The following is a 24,837-nucleotide window of genomic DNA, read 5'->3' as shown; positions in this document are numbered from 1 at the left end:
TTCTTTACTGGGAGATTCTTTACTACTGTTCCAATCTCATTGATCATTATATATCCGTGTAAGTGATTTACATCCTCTTGGTACAATTTTTGTCAGTCATATATTTCTAAAAATTTATTGACTTCTTCCTTTTCCAATTTACTAGAATTTAAGATTTCAAAATATTCCCTAACTATCCTCTGTAAATCATTCATGTCTGTTGCATTACTCCCTCTTTCATCTCTAATTTTATTAATTTATGCATTTGCTCTGTTTTGGTTAGTTTGTCTAAAGGTTTGTCAATCTTGTTTATCTTTTCAAAGAACCAGCTCTCTGTTTCATCAATCCTTTGTATTGTTCTTTTAGTCTTTGTTTCAGTAATTTATGCCTGATGTTTATTTCTTTCCATGTACTAATTTTGGGTTCGATTTGCTTTTGTTTTTTTTAAAACCTTGAGGTGCATGATTAAGTTGTTTGTTTGAGATCTTTCTGATTTAGCTATCAACTTCCTTCTTAGAACTACCTTATCTGTATCTCAAAGGTTTTGGTAAGTTGCATTTTCATTTTCATGTGATTCCATGGGTGCTTTAATTTCTGTCTCAGTTTCTTCAATGACTCATTGATCAGTTCAAAACTGTATTATTCAGTCTCCAAGTGCTGTAATAGTTCCTATAGTTTCTCTTGTTATTGATATCTAATTTTATTCTATTATTGTCTTAAAAGTAATTATTTAATTTTTTTGTATTTGTTAAGACTTGATTTATGGCTTACAGCGTGATCTACTTTGGAGAAATCCCATGGGCTGCCAAGAAGAATGTGTATTCTGCCACTGTTGGATGGAATATTCTGTAATGTCTGTTAAGGACATTGATCTATGGTGCAGTTTTAACTCTTAAGTTTCTTTGTTGATTTTTTTTGGGGGGGGTGTCTGGATGAGTTATCTATTATTAAGAATGGGATATTGAAGTCACCCATTATTATTGTGCATTGATCTATCTGTACCTTTATATCCAGTAGCATTTGTTTTTATGAAGTTGAGTGCACCAATGTTCAGAGCATATATATTTGCAATTTTTATGTTTTTTAATGGATTGATCCCTTTATTAATATGTAGTGACCTTCTTTATCCCTTCTTACTGATTTTGTCTTAGAGTCTGTTTTGTCAGATATAAGTATATCCATTCCTGTTTGCTTTTAGCTTCCATTTTCTTGAAATGTCATTTTCCATCCTTTCATTTACAGTCTGTGTGTATCTTTGTCAGATAGGGGAATTTCTTATAGTTTCAAATATTTGCACCTTGTCATTTAACCCCTTCAGTCAGTCTTCTTCCTTTAGTTGGAAAGTTAAGAACATTTACATTTAGTGTTATTATTGAGAGGTATGTACTAACTTCTGCCTTTTTCATCTTAGAGGTTTGCTGGTTTACTGAGTTAATAATGTTTGATACGTTACTACTTCTCACTTATTTATCTATTTTCCTAGTGAGATTTGTCCTTTCATGAGCTCTTGTGATTGTGTATATCTTTCTTCCCCATCTGTGTGTAGTATTCCTTTTAACTATGTTCTGATTACTGGCTTAGTGGCAATGAGTTGCTTTATTTTATGGTTATCATGAAACTTATTTATTTATCTTTTTATTTTGAAGGATAACTTTTCTGGATATAGGCAGGCTGCTATTTTGCCTTGGTAGGCAATTATTTTGTTTCAAGGCTTGAAGTGTATCAGTCCATGCTCTCTGCCCTTAAGATTTTCTGATGAGATGTATGCTTTTATTCTGATAGTGTTGCCTTTGTAAATAACTTGCTGCTTCTCTCTTGTAGTTTTAGGTATTCTTTCTTTGTTCTATACTTGGAATTTTAGCTACAATGTGATGTAGAGAGGTTCTTTTCTGGTCATATCTACTTGGGAATTCTAAGTGATTTATGTACTTGGATGTCCATTTCTTTCCATATATCTCAGAATTTTTCTGCTATCATTTCTTTGGATATGTTTTCTTTTTCTTTACTTTTTTTTGTGGTACAGAAGCTTGAATTCAGGGCCTTAACCTTGAGCCACCCCCACCAGCACTATTTTTTTTATGAAGGGTTTTTTGAGATAGGGTCTTATAAACTATTTGCCTGGGTTGGCTTCAAACTGTGATCCTCCTGATCTCTGCCTCCTGAATAGCTAGTGTTACAGGTATGAGCCACAGGCACCCAGCTGGATAAATTTTCTATGCCTTCAGTATGTATCTTGTCTCCTCTTCTACACCATAGATTCTTGGCTTGGTCTATTAATTGTATCCCAGATGTCTTAATATGTTCATAATTTTTTTGTATTGCTATTTGAATGTGGTGGTTCCTCAACTTTGTTTTTAGTCTTTAATATTCTTTCTTCTGTCTGGTCTAGTTTACTGGTGATGATTTTTGTTGAACTTTTTTTTTATTTTTAAATTTTTTATTGAGATTCTCATGTCCAATTTTCCTTTCTTTCAGAATCTATATCTGTTTGCTGAAAGTTGTTGAATTTCTCATATAAGTTGTTGACTTTCTCATCCAGGTCTTGAATTGACTTTTTTACTTTATTCATCTAGTTATTAAAATCCTCCTTGAAGTCATTGATCTTTTTTTTTTTTTTTTTTGGAATGGTGTTTGAATGCAGAGCCTAGTGCTTGCTATGCCACTTGAGTCATGCTCCCAGCCATTGATCATTTTAAAAACAAGACTTGAATTATTTGCCTGGCAGTTCAACCATTCAGTTATCATTGGATTCAGTTACTGAAGAGGTGTGAACTTTTAGAGGTGTCATATTGACTTGCTTTTCGTATTTCTTGTGTTTCTAAGTTGTGACTTGTGCATCTGCTTAGATGGATATCTCAGTTTTATTCAGGGGTCTTATTCATTAGCAGCCAGCCTTCTCTAGAAGGTTCAATCCTCAGTGCCACTCAGAGAGGAGAAAACAAACTGCCATAACAGCCATAACAGCAACAGTCCTGTTCAGGCTAATGTATGTGGTCTGAGGGCTGGGCTGATTTAGGGTTAGTTGTCAGCTTCATGGCTAGATTCACCTTAAAAACTTCACTTCTTTGCATACCTGGAGCTGCTGTTGTCTCAACAAGCTTTTCAGCTTGTGAACCAGGTAGGTTCCCACTTGCTCTAGAGGCCTTCCAGTTTGTGCACCCAGGGGTGGCAAATGTTCAAACCTAGGTTTTTCTCCTATGTTTGTTGGAGGCTAGGGGAAACAAACAGAGCTCTGAGATCTGCATTGGAGGGGGACAACCAAGGGAACCCATCACTCCACCACCTTGTATCAGCACTTTCAGATCCTGCTCAGTAGCAAGCTGTCCTTCAGGAGAGAGGAAGCCAGGACCTGGGCTCAGAGCTCTCAGTCCTACCTGGTAGCAAACCACATGCAGGGGGATGGCAACTTGGGATGCTAATCAATCTAATGGCCATAGGCTTGGACTCAGAGCTTTCATCTCTACTGTGATCACAGGTGATGGTATTTGCAGTTTGCAACAGAAGATGGGGTCACCATCCACCACAACAATTGCAGCCCTAGCTTCCTGCTGCCAAAACTCAGCAGGTCCATTTCTGATCCTCCCCCTCTCCATGACTGCCTCTCATGGCTGTATTCCACCCAGACACTGTGAGAGAATTTCACCAGGCTCCTTGACTTGTGATTGTTCCTTGTTTTCAGGTCTTCAGAGTATATCAGTCTCATTCAATAAGACCTTTTCAAGATGTGCCTGGTTATAGTCCACCAAAATATGGGAGTGACAAAATGGATTTTTTTCTCTAATGCTGGCCTGCCACAGAAAGAGTCACTGTTATACCAAATCTCCACATTGTATTTAAGGCTTATGAAAACTGAGAGCTTATTCTGTGGATAGGACTGCCACTCTGTTGTCATCAGGTTTGCCAGGTTTATCTTGTGGTTGTGGCTTTGGCTCTCCCCCCCAACTCCCTGGGAGTCAGGGTTGGAACTGTGGGCTCTTTCCTACTTTTCTTTGTTTCTCTGATTTTCAGCTGTCCTGTCACTTCTTTCATAGTTCCTGATGCTCATCCTCTCTTTCTTTCTTTGAAATGTAGTCTGTTATTTGTTACCCTACCTCTTCTCATTTACAGAGTCACACCATACTTCTAGTTCACCATCTTTTCTCCTCTAAGAAATTTCAATATATTTTAATAGCCATAGGATGAAACAAACTTATGAAAACTATTTCTATCTGCATCTGAGTATAAGGAAAAGTCTTTACTCACCCTACTCCCTAGTTACTTTTGATTTCCCAAAAACAGAAGAAACAGGTGTTTCTTCATCCTTAGGTCCTTATGGAGAGTGTCAAATTAGGTGCTGCTTTTGCAACTTATTTTTTGTCATCAATATAATGGTGGAGGAAGACAAATTGCTTGAAGTGATCTCAAGCAGTGCTAGTGTTAGATGCTTACACTCATAACCTGATATAGTCAGCTTGCATGAAATGAAGGATTCTAACCCATATTCTTTTTTTCTTTTTTTGACTATATTTTCCTAAATGTAAGTGGTGAGTGAAAATATAAGTGAGATTTTAATAGATAACTTCATAAAATAATAAAATTAAGTGGTTCCAATTTAAAGATCACAAATATATACAAGAAGGCAAATGAAAACAAAGCATATGTTCTAAAAATGGGTACTTGTTGCTTAGGATTGCATTTATAGTATGAGTTCAATTCATAGATTAACTCACACCCCTTATGCAGAAATGTGTATGATATACTCTAAAAAACTAAGTTAGATAACCCATAATGACTTTAGTGATGTCAAAGATGTTGAAGATGAACATGGAGATTTTGAATAAAATTATTGCAATATGTAAGAATAGGAAAACCAATATTTTTACATTGATATGGCTTTATATACTAGGTTATTTTAAGTGTGTTTGTATTATTAATCATCAAATTAAGTATTATGAATAAAAATATGATGAGTTCATATGTATTTGTAGAAGTTTACATATTGACTTGACCAAAAAATTTTTTTTGTGTATTGATATGATGATAGGAAAAATGAGGTCTCTTTTTACAACTAAGATTGCCTTACATTTAGACATATAAGACATTCATTGGGCTCTCTAGGAAATGCAATTTACTTATGAATACAAACTGAAAGTTGTATAATGGATACTTTCATTCAATGCTGACAGAGAAACCTGTGATTTATAACCATAATTGGAATCAAAGTAAAAAAGCCTACACGGTGGATCTTCCATGAAGCTGGGGATCTTCTTTATGGAGCCTTGGCGTGATTAGAAGAGAAAAGAGAAACCATTGTGAGCCAGGTAAGGAGCTCACAAGAGTCTACCACCTTTCCCTGTCAGGCTTCAAATATCTATGAAATCTTCTTTCTCACATCATGTCTCTAGGAATCCAGACTCCAGGCCCTCAGATCTGCCTGTGAGCTCATGTACTGCAAGTAAGCCCCAGATCTGCATCAACTTTTAAAGAAGAAAGAAAATGTACACTAGAAAGAAGGACAAATTACAAAAGAAACTGGTTCAGTCAATGGGAACCTGGAGTTAGAGAACGTCATGACAGTACAATTCCCTAGGAGTTGTCATTGCTCTAAGAACAGGGATGATGTTCAAGCTTGTAGATCTTGAGGGGCACAGTTTTGTAGCTGTGCAGCTGGAACTTGGGTTATACAAAGAACAATGAGATGTAGAGTAGCCTCAAGAAACTTACAATCTAGATGGAAAGGCAACTACACAAAGAAAACATTCCACGATCACGTCTCAAGCTATAGAGCCCAGTACTGGGCTCTTTGTGACTTCCAAGGATGGTGGTACAAAGAAAGGATTGGAAATTAGCCAGGTGAAGGGATAAGCTTGAGATGGCCTCCAGGTCCTTGGGCACAGAGGTAGTGCCCCATTTAGTCACCAAAGTCAGAGGATAGGTGAGATAACCTTGATGTGTGGGTGTAAAGAATAGGACCAGCCTCACCTGTAATCTGCAGGTCCAGTGAAAGAGGTTCTAATTCTACTTCATCTTTAGATAAAAGAAGTGGTGTAGGGTGAGTAAGCCCTGTACTCAAGGTCTGTGTACACTTAGGTTTAGGACATCAGGCTTTAGAAAAGGGTCCATTCATTTTTGCTCATGGATTTGAATTGCAATTTGGATTTCCAAACATGAGACATAAAACTGTGAGGCTGCAATATGCCTCATTCTGAACAGCTTGATTTATTCACATTTGGGGTACAGGGAACATTGTGATGGGTGTGACAGGGGAGAGTTTGTATTTTTTCCTGAAAATAGTTCAGTGTCCCTTTCTCATCACATGCTCCCTGTGTTCTTCTGCACAGAGATGGTGGGAGCAGGAAGAAGATGGTGCCATTCTGGCTGTCCTTGTAATTCAAACTTAGGAGTGAACTGCATGTACCTTGGCTGCTGAGACCTGTCTGCCTGCAAGTTTGAGGGGGCCAAGGTAGGCCAGGGGCTGGGGTGGTGAATAGACTTGTATACTTAGGAATCTGTGCACTCATTTTAGTTTTAACAGCTACATTAGAGACTGCATAGCTGAGACTGTATTAAAATGATTGGGTTTGGGTTATCTTTGAGAGAAACAACTGACTAGATTTGGATCAACATGCTAGATTTTTATTAGCATTTTTCACAGAAACTGGTATCAGACAGACACAGGAATGACTCATGGCAGCAAGGTGACAAATAGAAGAGGGTATACATTTCAAAGTTTTAATCTGGGATGGACTGTTATCCCCTCCCCCAAACAACACTGTAACATGGTTGACTTATTGGTTGGAACAATAAAATTGGTATGTGAAAGCTTTTATCAAGATAAAAGGAAAGGTACCTCACCAACATTTAATCCTACCCTTGGTTCTATTAGTGCTGCCATGAATTTTGTTAATTCTAATCTTACTGGTTCACTTCAGTTTTTCAGCCTTTACACCTAGAGGGATGAACTCATGTGAATATCTTTTCTACCATCTCACATCTTTTTAGAATCCTGGCCTATTTTTTTGAAACTTTCTGTAGGCAAACTGAGTGAGCCAAAGCTTTGTGTGGCACCCCACAGATTACATGTAATAACATTTTCAACAAGAAAGAACAAGAATGACCCTCAAAGTAGTATCTCATTTTGTGTGTGTGTGTTTTTTTGGTTTTTTTTTTTTTGAGTATATATTTGTCATGGGAAAAATGTCTAGGAGTGACTTTCTCTCACTTGATTATATTTTCAGTGAAGTTGCCAGTGATCAGGATTTGCTTAGAATAAGACATCCAGTGAATATTTAGCAATCTTCCCTTCTATTTCTGTATCTTGTAACTATGATAACAAGAATTCTTAGGGTTGTAGCAGAATTTTTTTTGGTTGTTCTGGGATTTTGAACTCAGGGCCTTGTACTGCTAGGCAACCACTTTACCATTTGAACCATACCCCCAGCCCTTTTTGCTTTAGTTATTTTATTTTTGTGGTGTTGGGGCTTGAACCCAGGACCTGTAGCTTGAGCCACTCCACCATCCCTTTTGTGTGATTGGTCTTTTTTTGAGACAGGGTCTCATGAACTATTTGCTTGGGCTGGCTTCAAACCATGAGCCTCCTGAGTAGCTAGGAGTACAGGCAAGAGCCACCTGCTCCTGCCTGCTTTAGTTTTTTTTAAAATAGGGTCTCATGTTTATTTATGGGCTGGCCTGGACCTCTATCTTCCTATTCACACTTCTCACATAGCTGGCTGACAGGTGCTTAGCACACACCCAGCTTTTTATTGGTTGAGATGTGGTCTGTCAACTTTTTGCCTGGATTGGCCTCCAACCATGATCCTCCCATCTGTGCCTCCCACATAGCTAGGATAACAGGCTGGAGTCACTGTACTTGGCTTGTAGAAGGCTTTTTTAAGAGGAGAAATTATGATCAAATTGTTGATAAATAAATACTGTAGATACAGTAGAAATGACTATATATATAAGATGATCTTCAATGTGTGAAGGAGTATGTCCTATTAGTCTAAATATATGTACAGTCATTTAAAAAAAGAAATTATTCAGACAAAGAAACATTGAAAGGACAGTCTATGTTGGTGATTTAGCCTGAGGAGATGACTGTTCCTAACACCACTACTAGATAACATCGACTGAGTATGTGCTCTGTGTACCAGGCACTGCTGAATCTCACCATCCTATAATGTACTATTATCATCATCATTTTACCCAGGAAAGATCTGGTCAGGTAGCTTGCTCAGGGTCACACAACCAAGTAAGTGGTGGTGAATTGAACCCAGGCAGTCTAAGGCCAGAGCCCAACGTCCTTAATCACTACCCTAGACTTACTTCCCACACTAATGCAGGGAGACTGAGGAGCCTGGAGTGCAGTAGAGAGAAATGCTGGAAGTGATTAAAGATGAAGCTGGAATTGATTGTTAAAGGCCAGGTCATCGAGTCCTGCTACTCTTTCCTTCTGGGGGAAGTTGTTCTTGGAAACTTTCCCTTTATGGTTCTTCCACCAAGGCATCTTTCCATTTGGAATGGACCTATAATTATGAGTTGAGGTTTTCCATTGTCACAAATATGCGGTGTAACAACTAGCCACAAGATATTCTCTTAGCTCAGGAGTCAGTGGGGTTCACATAGTCAGGGCTGAACTTGCTCAGGCACTTGTGAGTCAGGGAGGAAGCATGTTAATCTTAACTGGAGTCATCACCTGCCTGGGAGTACGCCAAGCAGTGGGTGATCAAATAGGATGTCCTCAAATAGGATGGTGGGGAATATCTGAATTACATTCAGATTTTTTGGTTTTTTACTCAATGTCCATTTTCTGTTCTAAGATCTTACGTATGGTATCATGTTACTGAACGTTTGGTCATCATGGCCCTTGGGCTCCTCTTGGCGATCACATTCTGCAGACTTTTCTTATTTTTGATGACCTTGGCAGTTTTAAGGTGTGCTGGTCAGGTGTTTTGTAGAAATTCATGTATTGGGATTTGTCTGATAGTTTTCTTGCAATTAGACTAGAGTTTGGGGCTTTGGGAGAAGACCACAGAGGTAAAGTGTCATTTTTATCCCATCATATTAAGGGTATATGAGTTACCATCAAGTTTATCAACGGATCTTACACAGTAATGTTAATTATGTAAACTAAGAAAGAAGAAACCAATTTTAAGGTTTGCATCATTTTGTTGCCACATGGTTTAAATATGACAAGGTGTTTAAAATCTCAAACGGATAAGCTATTATAAGCATAAATAGATAAATAGAATTAGTTTCTCATAGAAAATATAAAACAAGTAAATATAGTTTCCCAAAGCAAATGAAAAAGAAACACCTTGGAGTCAAAGTAAAGCTTATATCACTGTAAACCATTACACTGAAAGGCTGTCTCCTGTAAAAGTTTCCTACAAGTCAATCCCCTCTTTTCATGATGACAGATACAACATAAGAGCTTTAATTTTCAGTAAGAGCTGTCCTCCTCTTGACTAATGCTTCACTCCTTTCCCCACCAAAGTTACTTCTTATCTTTGGAAAAATGATATTATCTAGCCCAGTGCTGCTCATTCTCAAAAGTACTCATGGCAAGAATTTCCATTTATTCTTTCAGGATTCTTCATTTCCGGCCTGAATAGCATGGGGTTGGGGGGGGGGAGGGGACCTCCTTTTCAGTGACAACATCAGACACTGGGTGCGTAATTCTCAATTCCCACATTGAAAGCAGACAAGAAGGAAGTGGGGAGGGTGAGCATTTTCTTACTCAACAAATATTTATTAAGCATCTATTACGTGTTGGGCTTTGAGCCAATCACTGCCTTGACAGCATTGGGTCATAATGTGGAAAGAATGACAAATAGTGTGAAGGGTGTGACGTGAAGGAGGCCCCATCTCCTGCATCTTCTGTGGAGCCACAAAGCAGAGGGGTCTCATCTTGAGCTGTGGGGATGATTCAGGGAAGGGTTCTCAGAGTTGCTGATTTTTAGGTTACCTGAAGAATGAATGGGACTAGGGAATGGGCGTTTGTATGCATGCTGGTGTGTGTGCAGGTCTATGTGTGTGTACATGTGAATAAAGACTTTCAGGCTGGAGGCATGGCTGAAGTAGAAGAGTGTCTGCCTACTACCCACAAGGTCTTGAGTTCAAACCATCCAAAAAAAAAAAGACTGTTTCAGGTGAAAGAAATCCAAACCCTCTTCACCCAAATGTAGAGATAAACTTGGTTGTGGCACATTCAGGGAAGGACAAGACAATCACTGTGTTTAATTTGGTCTGAAGAGTTTGGAGCTCAGGATGGCTTCCTGGAGGAAATAACTATTAAGCTGATGAGTAAGAGACAGTGTTTTATGAACCAAACAAAGATAGCACTGTGATCAGTGGCCACAGTCTGAATAAAGGCACTGAGGAAGTGAGAAGCCTGGTATCTTAAGAAAATGAGACCCTTTAGGTGGACTGCACAATAGACAGGAGCGGTAGGAGATCCAGCTGGAGGGGCATCAGGAGAGGTGGCAGGTGACAAGAGTCCCATTTTTGCCACTTACCAGCCAGTGCTGGGTAACTTAAAGTCGCAACCACAAATGTTTCATCTTTCTTAAAGTGAGGTGAAAGACAGTGGACCTTGTGTGTGCATTGCTGTGAGAGAAGTCTGAACACTGCATAGCACAGTGCTGGCACCTAGGGAGAACCCAGCGCGAGGGGGAGGGAGCGTTGATTCTTATTCATAACATGCTGATTAACCACTGTTTGCAGCTGGAGGTTTGGAAGTTGTTTGAACTTCCTGAAGTGCTCACTGGAGGGCCTCTGAGGGCACCATGCAGGGCACATCTTGGCAGACACAAGCTAGCTGTACAGGGAAAGGGAGGTTATCTTTTGGTTTCCAACCACAGTGATGGGCCCAGCCCTAACCAAGCTGGAGTGGAGAGAGTGAGGCCTTCACAGGGGTTGGCTTCCAATGGGACTGAGAACTTTCAGTCAGACATTTGTCTTTGTAGCCCAAGCCTGGTTCTTGTTCCACCTTTAATCCCACCTCTCTCCTTGCTTCTTTTTTCTACCTAACAAAAATGTTTGTGTTTGGGTAGAGGGAGGGTGGGAGGGAGCACTGAGTCACATTTTTTCGTTCGGTGTAATACTGCTCTTCCAAAAATTCCATGTGTGACTGTCATTTTCTTTTCTTTTTTTTTTCTTTTATTATTCATATGTGCATACAAGGCTTGGGTCATTTCTCCCCCCTGCCCCCTCCCCCTCCCTTACCACCCACTCCACCCCCTCCCTCTACCCCCCCACCCCCTCAATACCCAGCAGAAACTATTTTGCCCTTATTTCTAATTTTGTTGTAGAGAGAGTATAAGCCATAATAGGAAGGAACAAGGGTTTTTGCTGGTTGAGATAAGGATAGCTATACAGGGCATTGACTCACATTGATTTCATGTGCGTGTGTGTTGCCTTCTAGGTTAATTCTTCTTGATCTAACCTTTTCTCTAGTTCCTGGTCCCCTTTTCCTATTGGCCTCAGTTGCTTTTAAGGTATCTTCTTTAGTTTCTCTGCGTTAAGGGTAACAAATGCTAGCTAGTTTTTTAGGTGTCTTACCTATCCTCACCCCTCCCTTGTGTGCTCTCGCTTTTATCATGTGCTTAAAGTCCAATCCCATTGTTGTGTTTGCCCTTGATCTAATGTCCACATATGAGGGAGAACATACGATTTTTGGTCTTTTGGGCCAGGCTAACCTCACTCAGAATGATGTTCTCCAATTCCATCCATTTACCAGCGAATGATAACATTTTGTTCTTCTTCATGGCTGCATAATATTCCATTGTGTATAGATACCACATTTTCTTAATCCATTCGTCAGTAGTGGGGCATCTTGGCTGTTTCCATAACTTGGCTATTGGGAATAGTGCCGCAATAAACATGGGTGTGCAGGTGCCTCTGGAGTAACCTGTGTCACAGTCTTTTGGGTATATCCCCAAGACTGTCATTTTCTTAATTGAGTGGTTGCTAAATGTTGAACAAGAAGAGAATACCATATCTTTAACATCTGAAAGACAGAAGAAGCATGAGGAGGCAAGCTACCTATCCAGGTCTCACTTAATGTGGCCCCCTGAGGCCTCTGTGGCCTCCAGCTCAGAACAGAGCTCTCAATATCACTCTTTCCACAAACAGAAGAGGATGGCAGGCTCTGCATGGCTTCATTGGTTCTTGCTATAAATTGAGAATGCTAAACCAGCTTTTGATCAAGTCTGGTTTCCCTAGCTATTCCCTTTTAAGGATCCCGTTCTCTGGACGCACCAAGCTACATGTGCCTGCATTTGGGAGCCTCCTTGCTTTTTCCTGAGCTGTGCCTTCCACCTGACTGCTTTTTACTACCTCCTCTTATTCATTAGGCTGGCTCTTGTACAAACTGGACCTTGAAGTGAGGCTTGAGCAGGGTTCTGCTCTGCAGGCTTCTGTGTTCACCTTCCTCCACCCAGGGATGCCTGTGATTCTGCTTGCTTCTGTTGTCCTGTGTTTTCCATGCTTAACCCTGAACTGGGTTTCACTGAGGGCAGGGACCTGAATGGAATGTGTACGTATTGAAAAAAATAAAAAAATGAATTAATGGATAAAATAACTGAGGGTAGATTAAGAAGACTTACAGAATACTTGTTTTCTTAATTTCTTAGAATTTACATTTAAAAGAATTTTCTGGTGGGACTTTTGCTCTTTTGAGTAACTTAGTAAAAACTGCATTAAAAATTTATTGTTTCACAATCACTCAAAAGTAATGTTTATTGTAAATACTTTGGAGTTTATAGATAAGTAAGGAGCAAGGTACAACCTTCTATAATTTTACCACCTGGAAATAATCTACCTTGAATATTTTGATATACACACTTACATTTTATCTAACAAGTAGGAATGTACACAATTTCAATTACAATATTAACTGTCTTGTAGCCTCCCTTTAATCAGTCATTATATTATGAAAATCTTTCCTGCCATTACATATTTTTGTTTTAATAACTGTATGATGTCAACTGAAGATGATTCATTAGAAGTTTGTTTCGTTTAATGATTTTCTCAGATGCTGGCCTTTAAGATATTTTCTTTTTGTTGTTATGACTGATGTCATGACGAATATCTTTGCAGCTAAATATTTGTGTCCACTTATGTTTCCTTTTCCTCGTTAGAATACATTCCTGGAAATAAAATACAGATACTCAAGGACTTATGATGGGGTTATGTCCTGATAAACCGCCATAAGTTGAAAATGTATCTAATACTCCTAGCCTACTGTGAGTATGGTAGCTTAGCCTTAGAGGTGCATTGCTGATGGGAGTGGCTGCTCAGCAGCGGCCAAGCTTGGCAAGACAGTGTCATACTACTTGCTGCCAGCTCAGGAAAGATCAATATTCAAAGTCAGTGCACTCTCAAGTCCCTTGTATAAAGTGGAAGAGTATTTGCATATAACCCGCGCACATTCTTCCATACACTTAAGAGCATCTCCAGATTACTTACAGCACTTAAGGCAATGCAAGCCAATGCTAGGTAAGCAGTTATGCTGTACTGTTTATGGGATAATGACAAGAGAAAAAAATGCCAATATGTGTTTCGTACAGACACATTTTTTTTTCCTAAATATTTTTGATCCGTGGTTGGTTGAATCTGCTGTTGCAGATCTTATGGATACTGTACAGTTTCACTTTTATACATACCATTGCAGAGTCAAACATCATCATGTCAGATTATCGTCATTTGGGGACCATCTGTAGTGGGTTCAAAGAGCGGCCATATGATTTTCAAGACTTTTGATGTGTGTTACTTCTGTGCCATTGAGGAAGTTCATACATTTTCACTCCCATTGAAGAGACTCCTTGCCAACATTTTGCATTGCCATTATTATTATTATTATTATTTTGGTGCGACTGGAATTTGAACTTGGGGTGGCCTCACGATTGCAAAACAGGTGCTCTACCACTTGAGCCATGCCTCCAGAACATTTTGCTCTGGTTATTTTGGATATTGGGTCTCACAGACTATTTGCTTTGTTCTTGTGAATTACCTCTTAATTATCTTTGCCCATTTTTCAATTAGTGGGTGTGTCTTTTTTTCTAGCAGCAATGATAATACTAATACTTCATTTAGTCCTGCTATTTGCCTCAATTTTCTTCTGTAATCTTGATGGAAACTCTGTGAGGAGGTAAGGGGTTCTTGTTTCCACCTGACACCAAATGTGATGTCTTTTCCAACACCACTTCCTGGAGTAAACAAAAACATTATTTTCATTTTTCAGAGAAAGAAACTAAGGCAAGGAGAGTGGGCAAGAGGGAGCACTGGAGCTGGCTTGGTCTGTCTGTCTATCTGAAAGCTTATTTCTATTCATTTCCTTTCTCTCTCTTTCTTTCTCTCTTTTTCTCCCTTTCCTTCTCCTCCTTCAAGGTAGTACTAGGGTTTGAACTCAGGTATTGCACTTACTAGGCAAGTGCTTTACCACTTGAGCTCCACTTCTAGCCCTTTTTTGCTTTACTTATTTTTTAGATAGGGTTCATGCTTTTTGCCCAAGACTGGCCCCAGGCTGTGATCCTCCTACCTATGCTTCCTGTGAGCAAAGCCTATTTCTGAACAAATGATTACATGACATTAATATTTATTAGCTCCTTTGTATTAAATACAATAACCTATGTCTGCGATGGAAGTGATTGATGTTGCCAATACATTTTCTTTTAGATTATTATTTGGCTTTAATTTATGTTTTGACTATGGAAATCTACATTTTTACCATGCTTTTTGAAAAGATAATTCATAAATTTAAAAGCAACACACAAAGACACACAGTGACAAATTATTCTCTTCCTCACTCCTGGCCCCCCATCTCCAGTTTTCCACTCCAGAAGTTTGGAATGATCTTATAGTCAATCCATTCATCTTTTTCTTTGTGAATCTGCCTTCAGTGTCATATTTAGAATGTGTGACATGACTACAAGGTGTTATGAATATTCATTTGTATTTTTCTTACTGCTTTTATAGTCTATTTTACCCCTAAAATTTTGTCATGAGATTTATTTTGACTTAACAGCATGAGGTAAGATTCTCTTTATTTTTCTAAATAGTTAGCTAAGATTTGACATTTAAATTTGGAGTGAAGGCAGAATATATTTCCTGTCCAATTGCAGACTCCAAGAGAATTAATTATGCAGTAATAAAAGGAGAAAAATGCCAGTGCTGAGGATGTCACAAGCAAGAACTGCTTCTGGAAGCAGAAAGTGAATGTGCTTATGAGTCCCCAGTGGAATCCACAAATTTTAGAGTGGTTTGAACTAATAATTGACATGATGAAAGAGGAACTCACAGGACCACACCCCACAATCTTTCCCAGCTGGAATTCTGCCACCATGTTTGCTGCAACACCCACGGAGAGCAAGCAGGGGATTCTCCTATGCACATTGGGTTTGGGCCTTTCTCAGTCTTTTTGGGTGGGACTCCATCCTCTTTCAGGGCTGGTATCTTTGATGCTCTTTACAAGTTGCCAATCTTGGGACCCACAGGGGAAAATTATGACTGCAGTCTCATGAGGCTCATTTGGTGCCAAACGGAAACTAGAACTTGGATGCAAAGATTTTGGAGAGTAGGGTGGTGGTTTAGTTGGAGGCGGGTCTGGGAAAGTCCCAAACCTGTTTTAATTTCCATTTTCCTTGGGTAAATTTGAACATGCTCCAATTTTACATAATACACACAGCCCTGGTCCAGCACAGAATAATTATCTGCTGACATCTATTCATCCTCTAATCTTCTGGATTCTTCTTTTAAAATAAATGTTGGTCTGGGGGTGTAGCTCAGCAGTAGGGCACTTGCCTAGCATGCTCCAGGCTCTGGTTTCCATCTCTAGCAGCACACACACATGCACACACGCAGAGTCGTATCCTCTTTTGTTCCCCCCATTGCAAATCTATCAATCACTTCTTCCTTTGGACAAATGCCATGCCCTCCTCATTGGTTTCCTTGTCTTGTAATAACTTCCTACATAGAGCAGGTGATGTTAATGTTCAAATACCAAGCTTTGGATGACACAAAAAAAGGTACTGAGGGCATCTTTTTTGGTTGTTGAGTACAGACCAGTCTTAACTAGCACAAAACCACATTTCATTCATTTCCAGTCTTGTTCACTGCTGGGTGTCTTAGGGTCTTATTACCTTGGCCTATCATGCCAAATCCTGCCTCTGCTAGTGCCATTTTCTTTCTTCTTATGTCCTTTGGTTAAAATTCCACCCATTTTTTTCACGTTTCACCAAAAATTATCATTCAGGCAAAGTCTTCCCAGATGGCTCAAGCCAAATAACCTCTTTTCTCTTTCTTAAGCCTTTTCTCTGTCTGTATTTAAGCAGACAGAGATACAGGACATCTTGCCTGTGTCTCTGTTCCATGCTTGTGAATGTCTCTGCTCTTCTCTGAGGGCAGTAATTTATCTTGTGCCTCCTGTATCCTCAACCCTCCTAGGGTTCACATGTAGTGAATGTTTAGTGTGTGCTGCTTGAATCTTTTAGTGCTCAGTAAATATTTGACATTAACAATTCTTACTGGTGTACAATTAACCCAGGGGTCAGCTTAAATTTAATTGCCATTTAGCAGTTGCTAGAAAAAAGCTAATTACAACTAAAGCATAAAAGCTTTGGAGAAGAAGGTATTTGCACAGCCTGTTTGTAGGAAGAATTTTTGAGACTTATTTTTGATTTGTTAGCAGGCAATTCTGCAATGATACCTCAATTAATCAATTCTTTTATAGTAAGGCTATTTTAAGTGAATTCAACCTTAAAATTACTGCTACCAACAAATGTTTATAAGACATGCTAATTATGGGGAATAAGATCAACTATAGAAATGTTTGCTTTTCTAGTTGCTTTTTGAGAAACTTTACAAGATACATGCAGAGATTTTATTTGGCTTTTTCACTCCCATTCTCTGAGGCATATGCAGTGGAGTTTCACAGGGGCTGCCTGATCCTCATGTGACGTATGATAGAGCAATAAGGTGCAAAGCAGATACAAGAATCTAGCTGACATCTATCCTAACAGACAATGAAGAGATTCACAAAATGTGAAACAGTGCTATTCTTCCGATAAGTTATTTCTCTTTTTAAAAACAGTTATTTTTCATAAAAATATGTTATTTGTATTAACCTATTAACATACAGTGGGTTTACTACTGTTATTTTAAATGATCATTTTCAATTCTCAATGTAACCAATTTTTTTTGTTAGTACAGGGGTTTGAACTCAGGGCTTAATGCTTGCTAGGCAGGCCTTCTACCTCTTGGGACACTCCACCAGCTCATGTTAATAGATACAATACACACAACAAAAACCTAATAAGATATTAATAATAGCATTAATAGCATTAATATTAAGCTATGCAATAAGCTTGAAAACTGCTCATGTGGAGAATCAAGAGTAGATCCAAGACTTAAGTTGTATCTAGGTTAGTTTTCCTTCCTTCCTTTCCCCTCCTCTCCCCTCCCTTCCTCTCCTTTTCTCTTCTCTCCCCTTTCCTTTGCAGTGCTGGGGATCAAATCCAGGGCTTCTTGGCACGCTTAGGCAAGCAATCTGCCACTGAGTTACACCCCTACCTCGAGGTTAGTTTTGGAAATCACAATTCCAATTCTCACATATTTATAGCTGGAAATGCACTTAGCCTTTTGACTCACATGGGTTGAAATTTTGCTCACGTGCTTAATGCATATTTCCGAATGCTTGTCATGTGCTCGGCATGAGGCTAAGCCTCGAAAGTAAAATTGGAGTCAGTTGGTCTGTCCTCAGAGAGCTCAGCTGTGCATTCAGTCCTCCAGCTTTCCCTTCCACAGCTGCTCTTAGGGTCCGCTGGGGCTTAACACAACTCCCAGGAAGCTGATACTCTAGGGAGGAAAGGCGCCAATTCAGGGACTAGGCAATACTCTTAGCAGTCCTCGTGACTCAGGTGCTCTGTGAAGTGAGAGATCATCCTTGCTGACATGGAAAAGGAAGCTTGAACTGGACACGAACTCTGAAGACTAAGAGAACAGACAGGCTGAGAAAGCTGAGCTTAGTGGCAGGGGCCAGGCTGGGTGTGGAAAGGTGATCAGGCTTGTAGAAGTGAGATCACTGCTCACCATGCAGGGACATAGGGCAGGGCAGGGGCCTGCCGGGATGGAGACAGGCATCCATGGAGGGGAACTCCTGGCCCACGACTGGACTTTCTTCTGTCACCAATGGAAGCTTCCTCACGTCTTCTAGGCTACTGGCAAGCAGATGTCTTCTCTTGGGTGTGCTTAAAATTCTATGCCATCATTTAGTGTTTCCCAAGCTTACCAGATCCCAAACTTTCCCAAATATCAAATGTTAACTGGAAGTGCTTGTTATGGACACAGGTTGCAGGGCTCATCCAATATGTGCTGATCTGGGGAGGGGCCTGGGCTTTTATATCCTTATCAAGCTCTCCAGGTAGTTTTCTTTTTAAATTACAGTTGAGTTTGGGAAATACTGTTCCAACCCATTACCAACCTTGAGGCTGCATAATGGGAAACTTTAAAAAAATATTGTTCAGTCTTACTCACAGTGACCTAATTTAACAATAGCAAAATGATGACAATAAAGATAAACTATCAATGATTACAGTTATATTATGGAAGTTTGGGATTCATTATTGTTCCTTTCATGGCACCGTCTTTTCTATAGCTTCAGAATCCTTACTCAGCTGGGAAAATCATATCTGGCCTCATTACTGGTGTTTTTCTGGTTTTAAAATGCCCAAAGTACAGAATTTAGAACTAGGGATGTAGTTAAGAAGTGGTGGTGGAGGTAGGGAAGTGACATCTTGCTTTGGAAAAACAAGAAAGGAACATTAATGTCTGCTTTAGAATGGAAATGTCTTTTCAGGTCATGGCCAAGGTTAAAAACAACCTATGAGACCAAGTGGAAAATGGTCCCTATGGCTCCACTTAACTGGAAACTTTGAGATAAAGCAGAGAAACAAATCACAGCAGGGCTTTCCTTGTTCCAAAGAACTTTCTGAGAAAATTTAAAGTTCAAGTTGTTTGCTCCCACAGGGAAATCCATTCAGATTTTACCAGGGAGAGTATCTGTGATTTTTCCATTTATGAATTTGTGGACATAAATGGGAGACAACTGAGTCAGAAGACATTTGAGAGTCCAGTTGTCTCTTCTTCCCATTCTTTCTCCTTCTCTCTGCTCTTCCTCATGCAACTTGAACTGGTTACCAGGAGACATGAACTTTGAGCATCCTTTGGGACTTGGGTGAGCTCTTTGCCCTCTCTGGATCTCAACTTCCTTATCTGTTAAAAGAAAGGCACACTTTAATCTGTTCAGCCCATCCACCTGTAACACTGCAAATATATACAACTGTCATGACATTGTTCTAGCATCTTCGTAAGAAAAGCACACCAAGTTTATAGAGGTGAAAGGCTGGAGTGCCTCAAGGTTTATTGAGTTACATTTACTGTGTGACCAAATTGAAAAGGATCATGTTGGATACTTAGAAGCAGTCTTAGCAACTGGGAAATCATATCTGATATCCTGAAGAAAGGAAAACAATTTTGGCTGTAAAAGTGTTTATTTTTTAAAATTAAAAAGTTTCCAACTTTATTAAGGTATAATTGATAAACATTTATATAGGGTTTATGATGTTTTAATGCATGTACACATTGTAAAATGGTTACCACAATGAAGCTAATTAACATGTCCTTAACCTCACGTAGTTGCCTTTTTGTGGTTAGAACATTGAAGATCTACTTTCTTAGCAAATTTTAAGAATACAATATAATATTATTAACTGTAGTGGCCACACATTAGATTAGGTCTCTCGTACTTACTTATCACTCAACTGAAGGTTTATATTCTGACAAATATTACTGCTTTCCGCCCACCTCCCAGGTCCTGCTATCCACCATTCTATTCTGTTACTATGATTTTGGGGTTTACAAAATATATATTTTACACAGAAGTGAGATGGTGCAGCATTTGTCTTTCTGGGTCTGACTTACTTCACTAACCTAATATCCTGAAGGCATATCTGTGTTTTTACAAATGGTGGGACTTCCTTCCTCTTTTTTAAGAAAAGCTAAATATATATTTTGAGGGGTGTGTGTGTGTGTGTGTGTGAGAGAGAGAGAGGCAGAGAGAGAATATGAGTGTGAATGTGTGAATGAGTGTGTGACATTCTCATTGGTGGACATTCAGGCTATCTCCATGTCTTGGCTGTGATGAGGAGTGCTACAACATTCTTGGATGTGCCTACTCAGCTTCCTGCTGTGTTGTATGGTCTTGGGCTTGTGAACTGTTCTCTGAGATATATTTTCTTCATCCACCTGTCTAAATGAGCCTTCTCCCCCAGACATGTGCTTTAGGATCTACATTTCCTGAGCGAGAACCTTCTTTACAAGCCATTGATATGAATCAGGAGCATTTGGGTTCTCTCTGATAGTAGTTTCCCAGAGAAGGCAACAGTTGGGCCTTTCCTCCCTTCCTCCTCTACCTTCTAGCCCCAGTCCCTTAGAATTGAGAAGTGATGGGGTGGAGTCCCCAGTTGCCACACAGCTGTTAGGCATCAGACCTAGCAGTCAGGACTCAGGGGCTAGGCCTGGGTCTTCGGCCTCCTTTTCCCCATGAGTCTTTGTGTGGGTCACCTGCCCCATCAGCACTGCACCTGTGAACGGGCAGGTTACCATGGGTATGCAGCTTTAAGTATCATCATGATCTAAGGATATTGTATTAAAATACACGATATTGTATTAAAATACACAGGACTTTTGTGGATTCTGGGTCAGATAAGTCAAAGACAAGTTGTGGTCACTGTTCTTGGCTGAAGAAGCTGCACATACAATCCTAGGTGTCTTCCATTATGTTATGTAGAATAACTCACCCATCTGTTGGAATGTGAGAGAGCCCAGGAAGTTTCTTCTTGCTCAGGATTGTCATGTAATCCATGTGCCTATCAGACTTCAGTGGGCCAGGAGGACCTATCTGAGGTCCTCAGACAGAACCACATGTGAGACCTTCCATTACTTTTAGGTGGCCAATGGCATACTTCCATGAATTGGTATCCTTGTAAATGATTAAGGACTGCTTGCTAATGTCTACTACTTGTGTATGGGTTCTTTGAAAGCAAAGTCTGAGGTAAGGGCTTAGATGGGAGGTTTCTTTGGAAGGTGACCTTAGGTTATAGAAAGGTGAAAAGGGAGAAAAGCCAACAGAGGGTTTCTGTTGTAGGGAGCTGGAGAGCTATCCCTTCGGGATCCTCTGTCCAGCCATGTAGGTGAGTAGTTCTCAGTCAGGAGTGACTTTTCCACCAGGTGCCACTTGCCAATGTATGGAGACATTTTGGTTGCCAAACTGGGAGATATTATGGCATCCAGGTTTGCTCCTACACATCTTACGATGCTCAAGATATCCTTGCAGCATAAAGTTATCTCACTTACTATCCACAGATGAATGAATGAAGAAAATGTACTGTATATACACAATGGAGTATTTTTAGCCATATAGAAGAACAAAACTATGTCATTTGCAGGAAAATGGATGGACTGGCAGTCATCATGTTAAATGGAATAAGCCAGACTCAGAAAGAACTATCACATGTATTTTCACATATGTAGAAACTAAAAACTAATGACATGAAAACAGAAGAGGGACTATTAGAGAGGAGGAAGAATGTACAAGAGAGAGTAGGAGGGAAGTATATATAATAAAAACAATATATGCAGGTATGGAAATGTGGCAGTGAAACCCATTAACTTGTACAATTAATGTGTTAGTAATTATAAAAAAATTGTCTAGCCAAAAGTATTAATGGTGCTGAGGTTGAGGAACCTGAAGATTTTGCCTCAGAATTGTGCCTTTGGAAAATTATGAGCCTGGATAATCTATAAATCAACCCACATCCACCTCTGGGTAAGGTTAGCTCTGGAGATGTGACTGCCTTCAAACAGCCAGACGGCACTTGCAGTATATTGAGCAGGATTCCACAGAATTGGAGAAGCTCTTGAGGCAGAAAAGTAGAGATACCATGACACACATAGGTAGGATACTGGCCAAGTGCATGCAATAGCTGTAGTATGCCCAGAAACCAGGTCAATGCCAAGAGGATGTGGCAAGTCATGATATTCTTAGTTGAGTAATGATTCTGGAACTATGGAGTATATGGTGCAACTGAAAAAACTGTGGAAAAAAAACTGTCATAATTGAATTCTAGCCAGAAATCCAGTACTAGGTAGAGTAGTTATATGGTGAAATGGTTAAAAACATGGCCTCTAGGCCAAGATCAACTCCTGCCTCCAATACTTGTTAGCTTGGGGTCTTAACTTTTCCTCATTTAGAAAATGCAGTTGATGATGGTTTCCACCTCACAAAGTTGTTGTGAAGATTAAAGAGAAGAGGAGAGAGAGAGAGAGAGAGAGAGAGAGAGAGAGAGAGAGAGAGAGAGAGAGAGAGAGAGAATGTGAGTGTGTGGGTATGCATGTAATAAACTATAAATAGTGCCTAATGTTTGGTGAGCAGACCAGCAATTATCATCAACTCAGGGCTAAAGGAGTTGCAACATAAGTCTGACTTGATTTTTTGTTTCCATTGGCAGTGGACATAGTGGTTTCAATTCAAAAGCATTTATTGAACTCTTATTATAAGCCAGACACTGTAGTAAGCTTGTAACTAAGTTCTCCATCATAAGAATAGGAGTCTTATTTTTTTTGCATCAACTGCAATTTACTTTTTTATGTACTTCCCTTTGTGTTTATTATTATAAGTGAAATATGGGTACTGAGCACTGGCCTGTAATATGAGCACTTAGGAAGCAGGTGGATCATGAGTTTCAGCCTGGACTATGTAAGATCCTGTCTCAGATAGATAGATAGATAATGGATGGATGGATGGATGGATGGATGGATGGGTGGGTGGGTGGGTGGCTGGATGGATAGATAGATAGATAGAATAAAGAATATAGGAGTGAGAGAAATGAATCATAGTCCAGGCTTGACTTTTTCATTTAATGGTTATGGACTTGGGAAATCACACTGCTTCTCAACTTTCACACTTAAAAAATGAATATAATCCACTCTTCCTTCATTGTGTTGCTTGAGACTTAAATTGTATAAACAAAAATATTGTAAGAATTGCAAGTGTGCTTAAAATTACTGTTTAGCTAAAATTTCTAGTGTCCTAAATTGTATCTGAACCTGAAAAGTTTTTTTAATTATCATATTATAGTTGTACATGGGATACCTTGTGGCATTTTCAAAAGTGCTTGCAATGTATCTTAGTTTGATTCACCCCATCCATCTTTCCATTTTATTCTCCTTTAGAGAATAAAATGTCCTTCTTAGGACAGTTTCAATATGTCTCATTTTTCCATTTTCATACATAAATACATAATACTTCTACCATATTCACCTTTCTTCACCTGTTCTTTATGTCCTCCCTCCCATTGGTACCCACCCCTGGATAGGACCTGATTTACCTTCATATCCTTTATTTATTTATTTATTGCATTACTGGGGCTTGAACTCAGGGCTTTCACCTTGAGCTACTCCACCAGCACTATTTTTGTGAAGGGTTTTTCAAGATAGGGTCTTGTGAACTATTTGCCTGAGCTGGCTTTGAACTGTGATCCTCCTGACCTCTGCTTCCTGAGTAGCTATGATTACAGGTGGGAATCACTGGCACCTGGCATTTTTTTTAAAAGACATTTTTTGTTTATGATGTTATATAGGGAGTTTCATTGTGACACACACACACACACACACACACACACTCACACAAACACATATATATTCACACACACATACATGTATGTGTTATACTTCAAATTGAGTCATCCCTTCCGTTAATCTGGTGACCATTTATTTTGCTGTGCAGAAGCTTTTTAATTTTGTGTAGTCCCATTTGTCAATCCTTTCTCTTAGTTGCTGAGCCATTGGAGTACTATTTAGGACATTATTGCCTATGCATATATGTTCTGGCATATCCCTACTCTTTCCTACACTATTTTCAAAGTTTCAGGTCTTATACTAAGGTTCTTAATCCACTTTGAGTTGATACTTGTACAGGGTGAAAGACATGGATCTGGTTTCTGTATTCTGCAGGTATCCAGTTTTCTCAGCAACATTTTTTGAAGAGGCTGTCATTTCTCCATCATATGTTTTGGGCACCTTTGTCAAAAATCAGGTGGGTATAACCATGTGGATTCATATCTGCATCTTCTATTCTGTTCCACTGGTCTTCATGTCTGTTTTTGTGCCAGTACCATGCTGTTTTTAATTGCTTTGTCTCTGTAGCATAGTTTGAAGTTGAATATTGTGATACCTCTAATATTTGAGCTCAAGAAGTTTTAAAACATACAGATTTCTGGGTTCTAGTCCTATGATTATAGAGTATGCCATAAGGTATAAGCCAAAGGTGTTTATAACTAAAATATTTTAATCAATATTGATGAACAGTCAGACTTGAAAACCACTAAACTAAATTGTAAGTTTCATGGAATGAGTATCATACCTTACTCAACATTTTTTTCTCAATGGCTAACATAGTTTCTGAATAAATAAAAGGCTGAACTTCTATACTTACAGCAGAAGGAATTTACAGCACACCAGGAGTCATTTTACTGCTGTAATCTGCATGTTTGTCTTGATCCATCTTCCTTACATTGCATTTATTGGTTTGTACCTGAAGTATCTGACCTCATTTACTGGGGCAGATTACACTACCTAATGTCCAGAATTTTCATATTTCTATTGGGTAACTTTTATAGTCCAGTTTTCTTTTTTTCCACTGTAATAAATTTAAAATAAAGCATAAGATATAATAATAAACAAAAACCCCAAACCACTTAGAAATTGAAAAAAATTCCAAAAATTATAAATAGTAAACTCTCATTTAAAAATCTTTTTAAA

The 24,837-nt window shown here is 39.1% G+C and overlaps 1 long non-coding RNA gene across 1 annotated transcript in view; it reads left to right on the top strand.

Moving 5' to 3' along the window:
* The window catches only part of LOC141415622 (uncharacterized), a 173,015-nt gene that overhangs the window by 131,303 nt on the left and 16,875 nt on the right, over positions 1-24,837 (top strand). The window contains exons 6-8 of the long non-coding RNA XR_012440617.1: positions 5,145-5,279; positions 6,300-6,421; positions 24,031-24,112. This is a non-coding gene — a long non-coding RNA (uncharacterized lncRNA). The remainder of the gene's footprint in view (positions 1-5,144; positions 5,280-6,299; positions 6,422-24,030; positions 24,113-24,837) is intronic.

This window comes from Castor canadensis, chromosome 13 (genome assembly GCF_047511655.1).
Source record: "Castor canadensis chromosome 13, mCasCan1.hap1v2, whole genome shotgun sequence".
NCBI lineage: Eukaryota > Metazoa > Chordata > Mammalia > Rodentia > Castoridae > Castor > Castor canadensis.
Note: the sequence above shows the minus strand (reverse complement) of the source record. Positions and strands in the feature narration are given on the sequence as shown.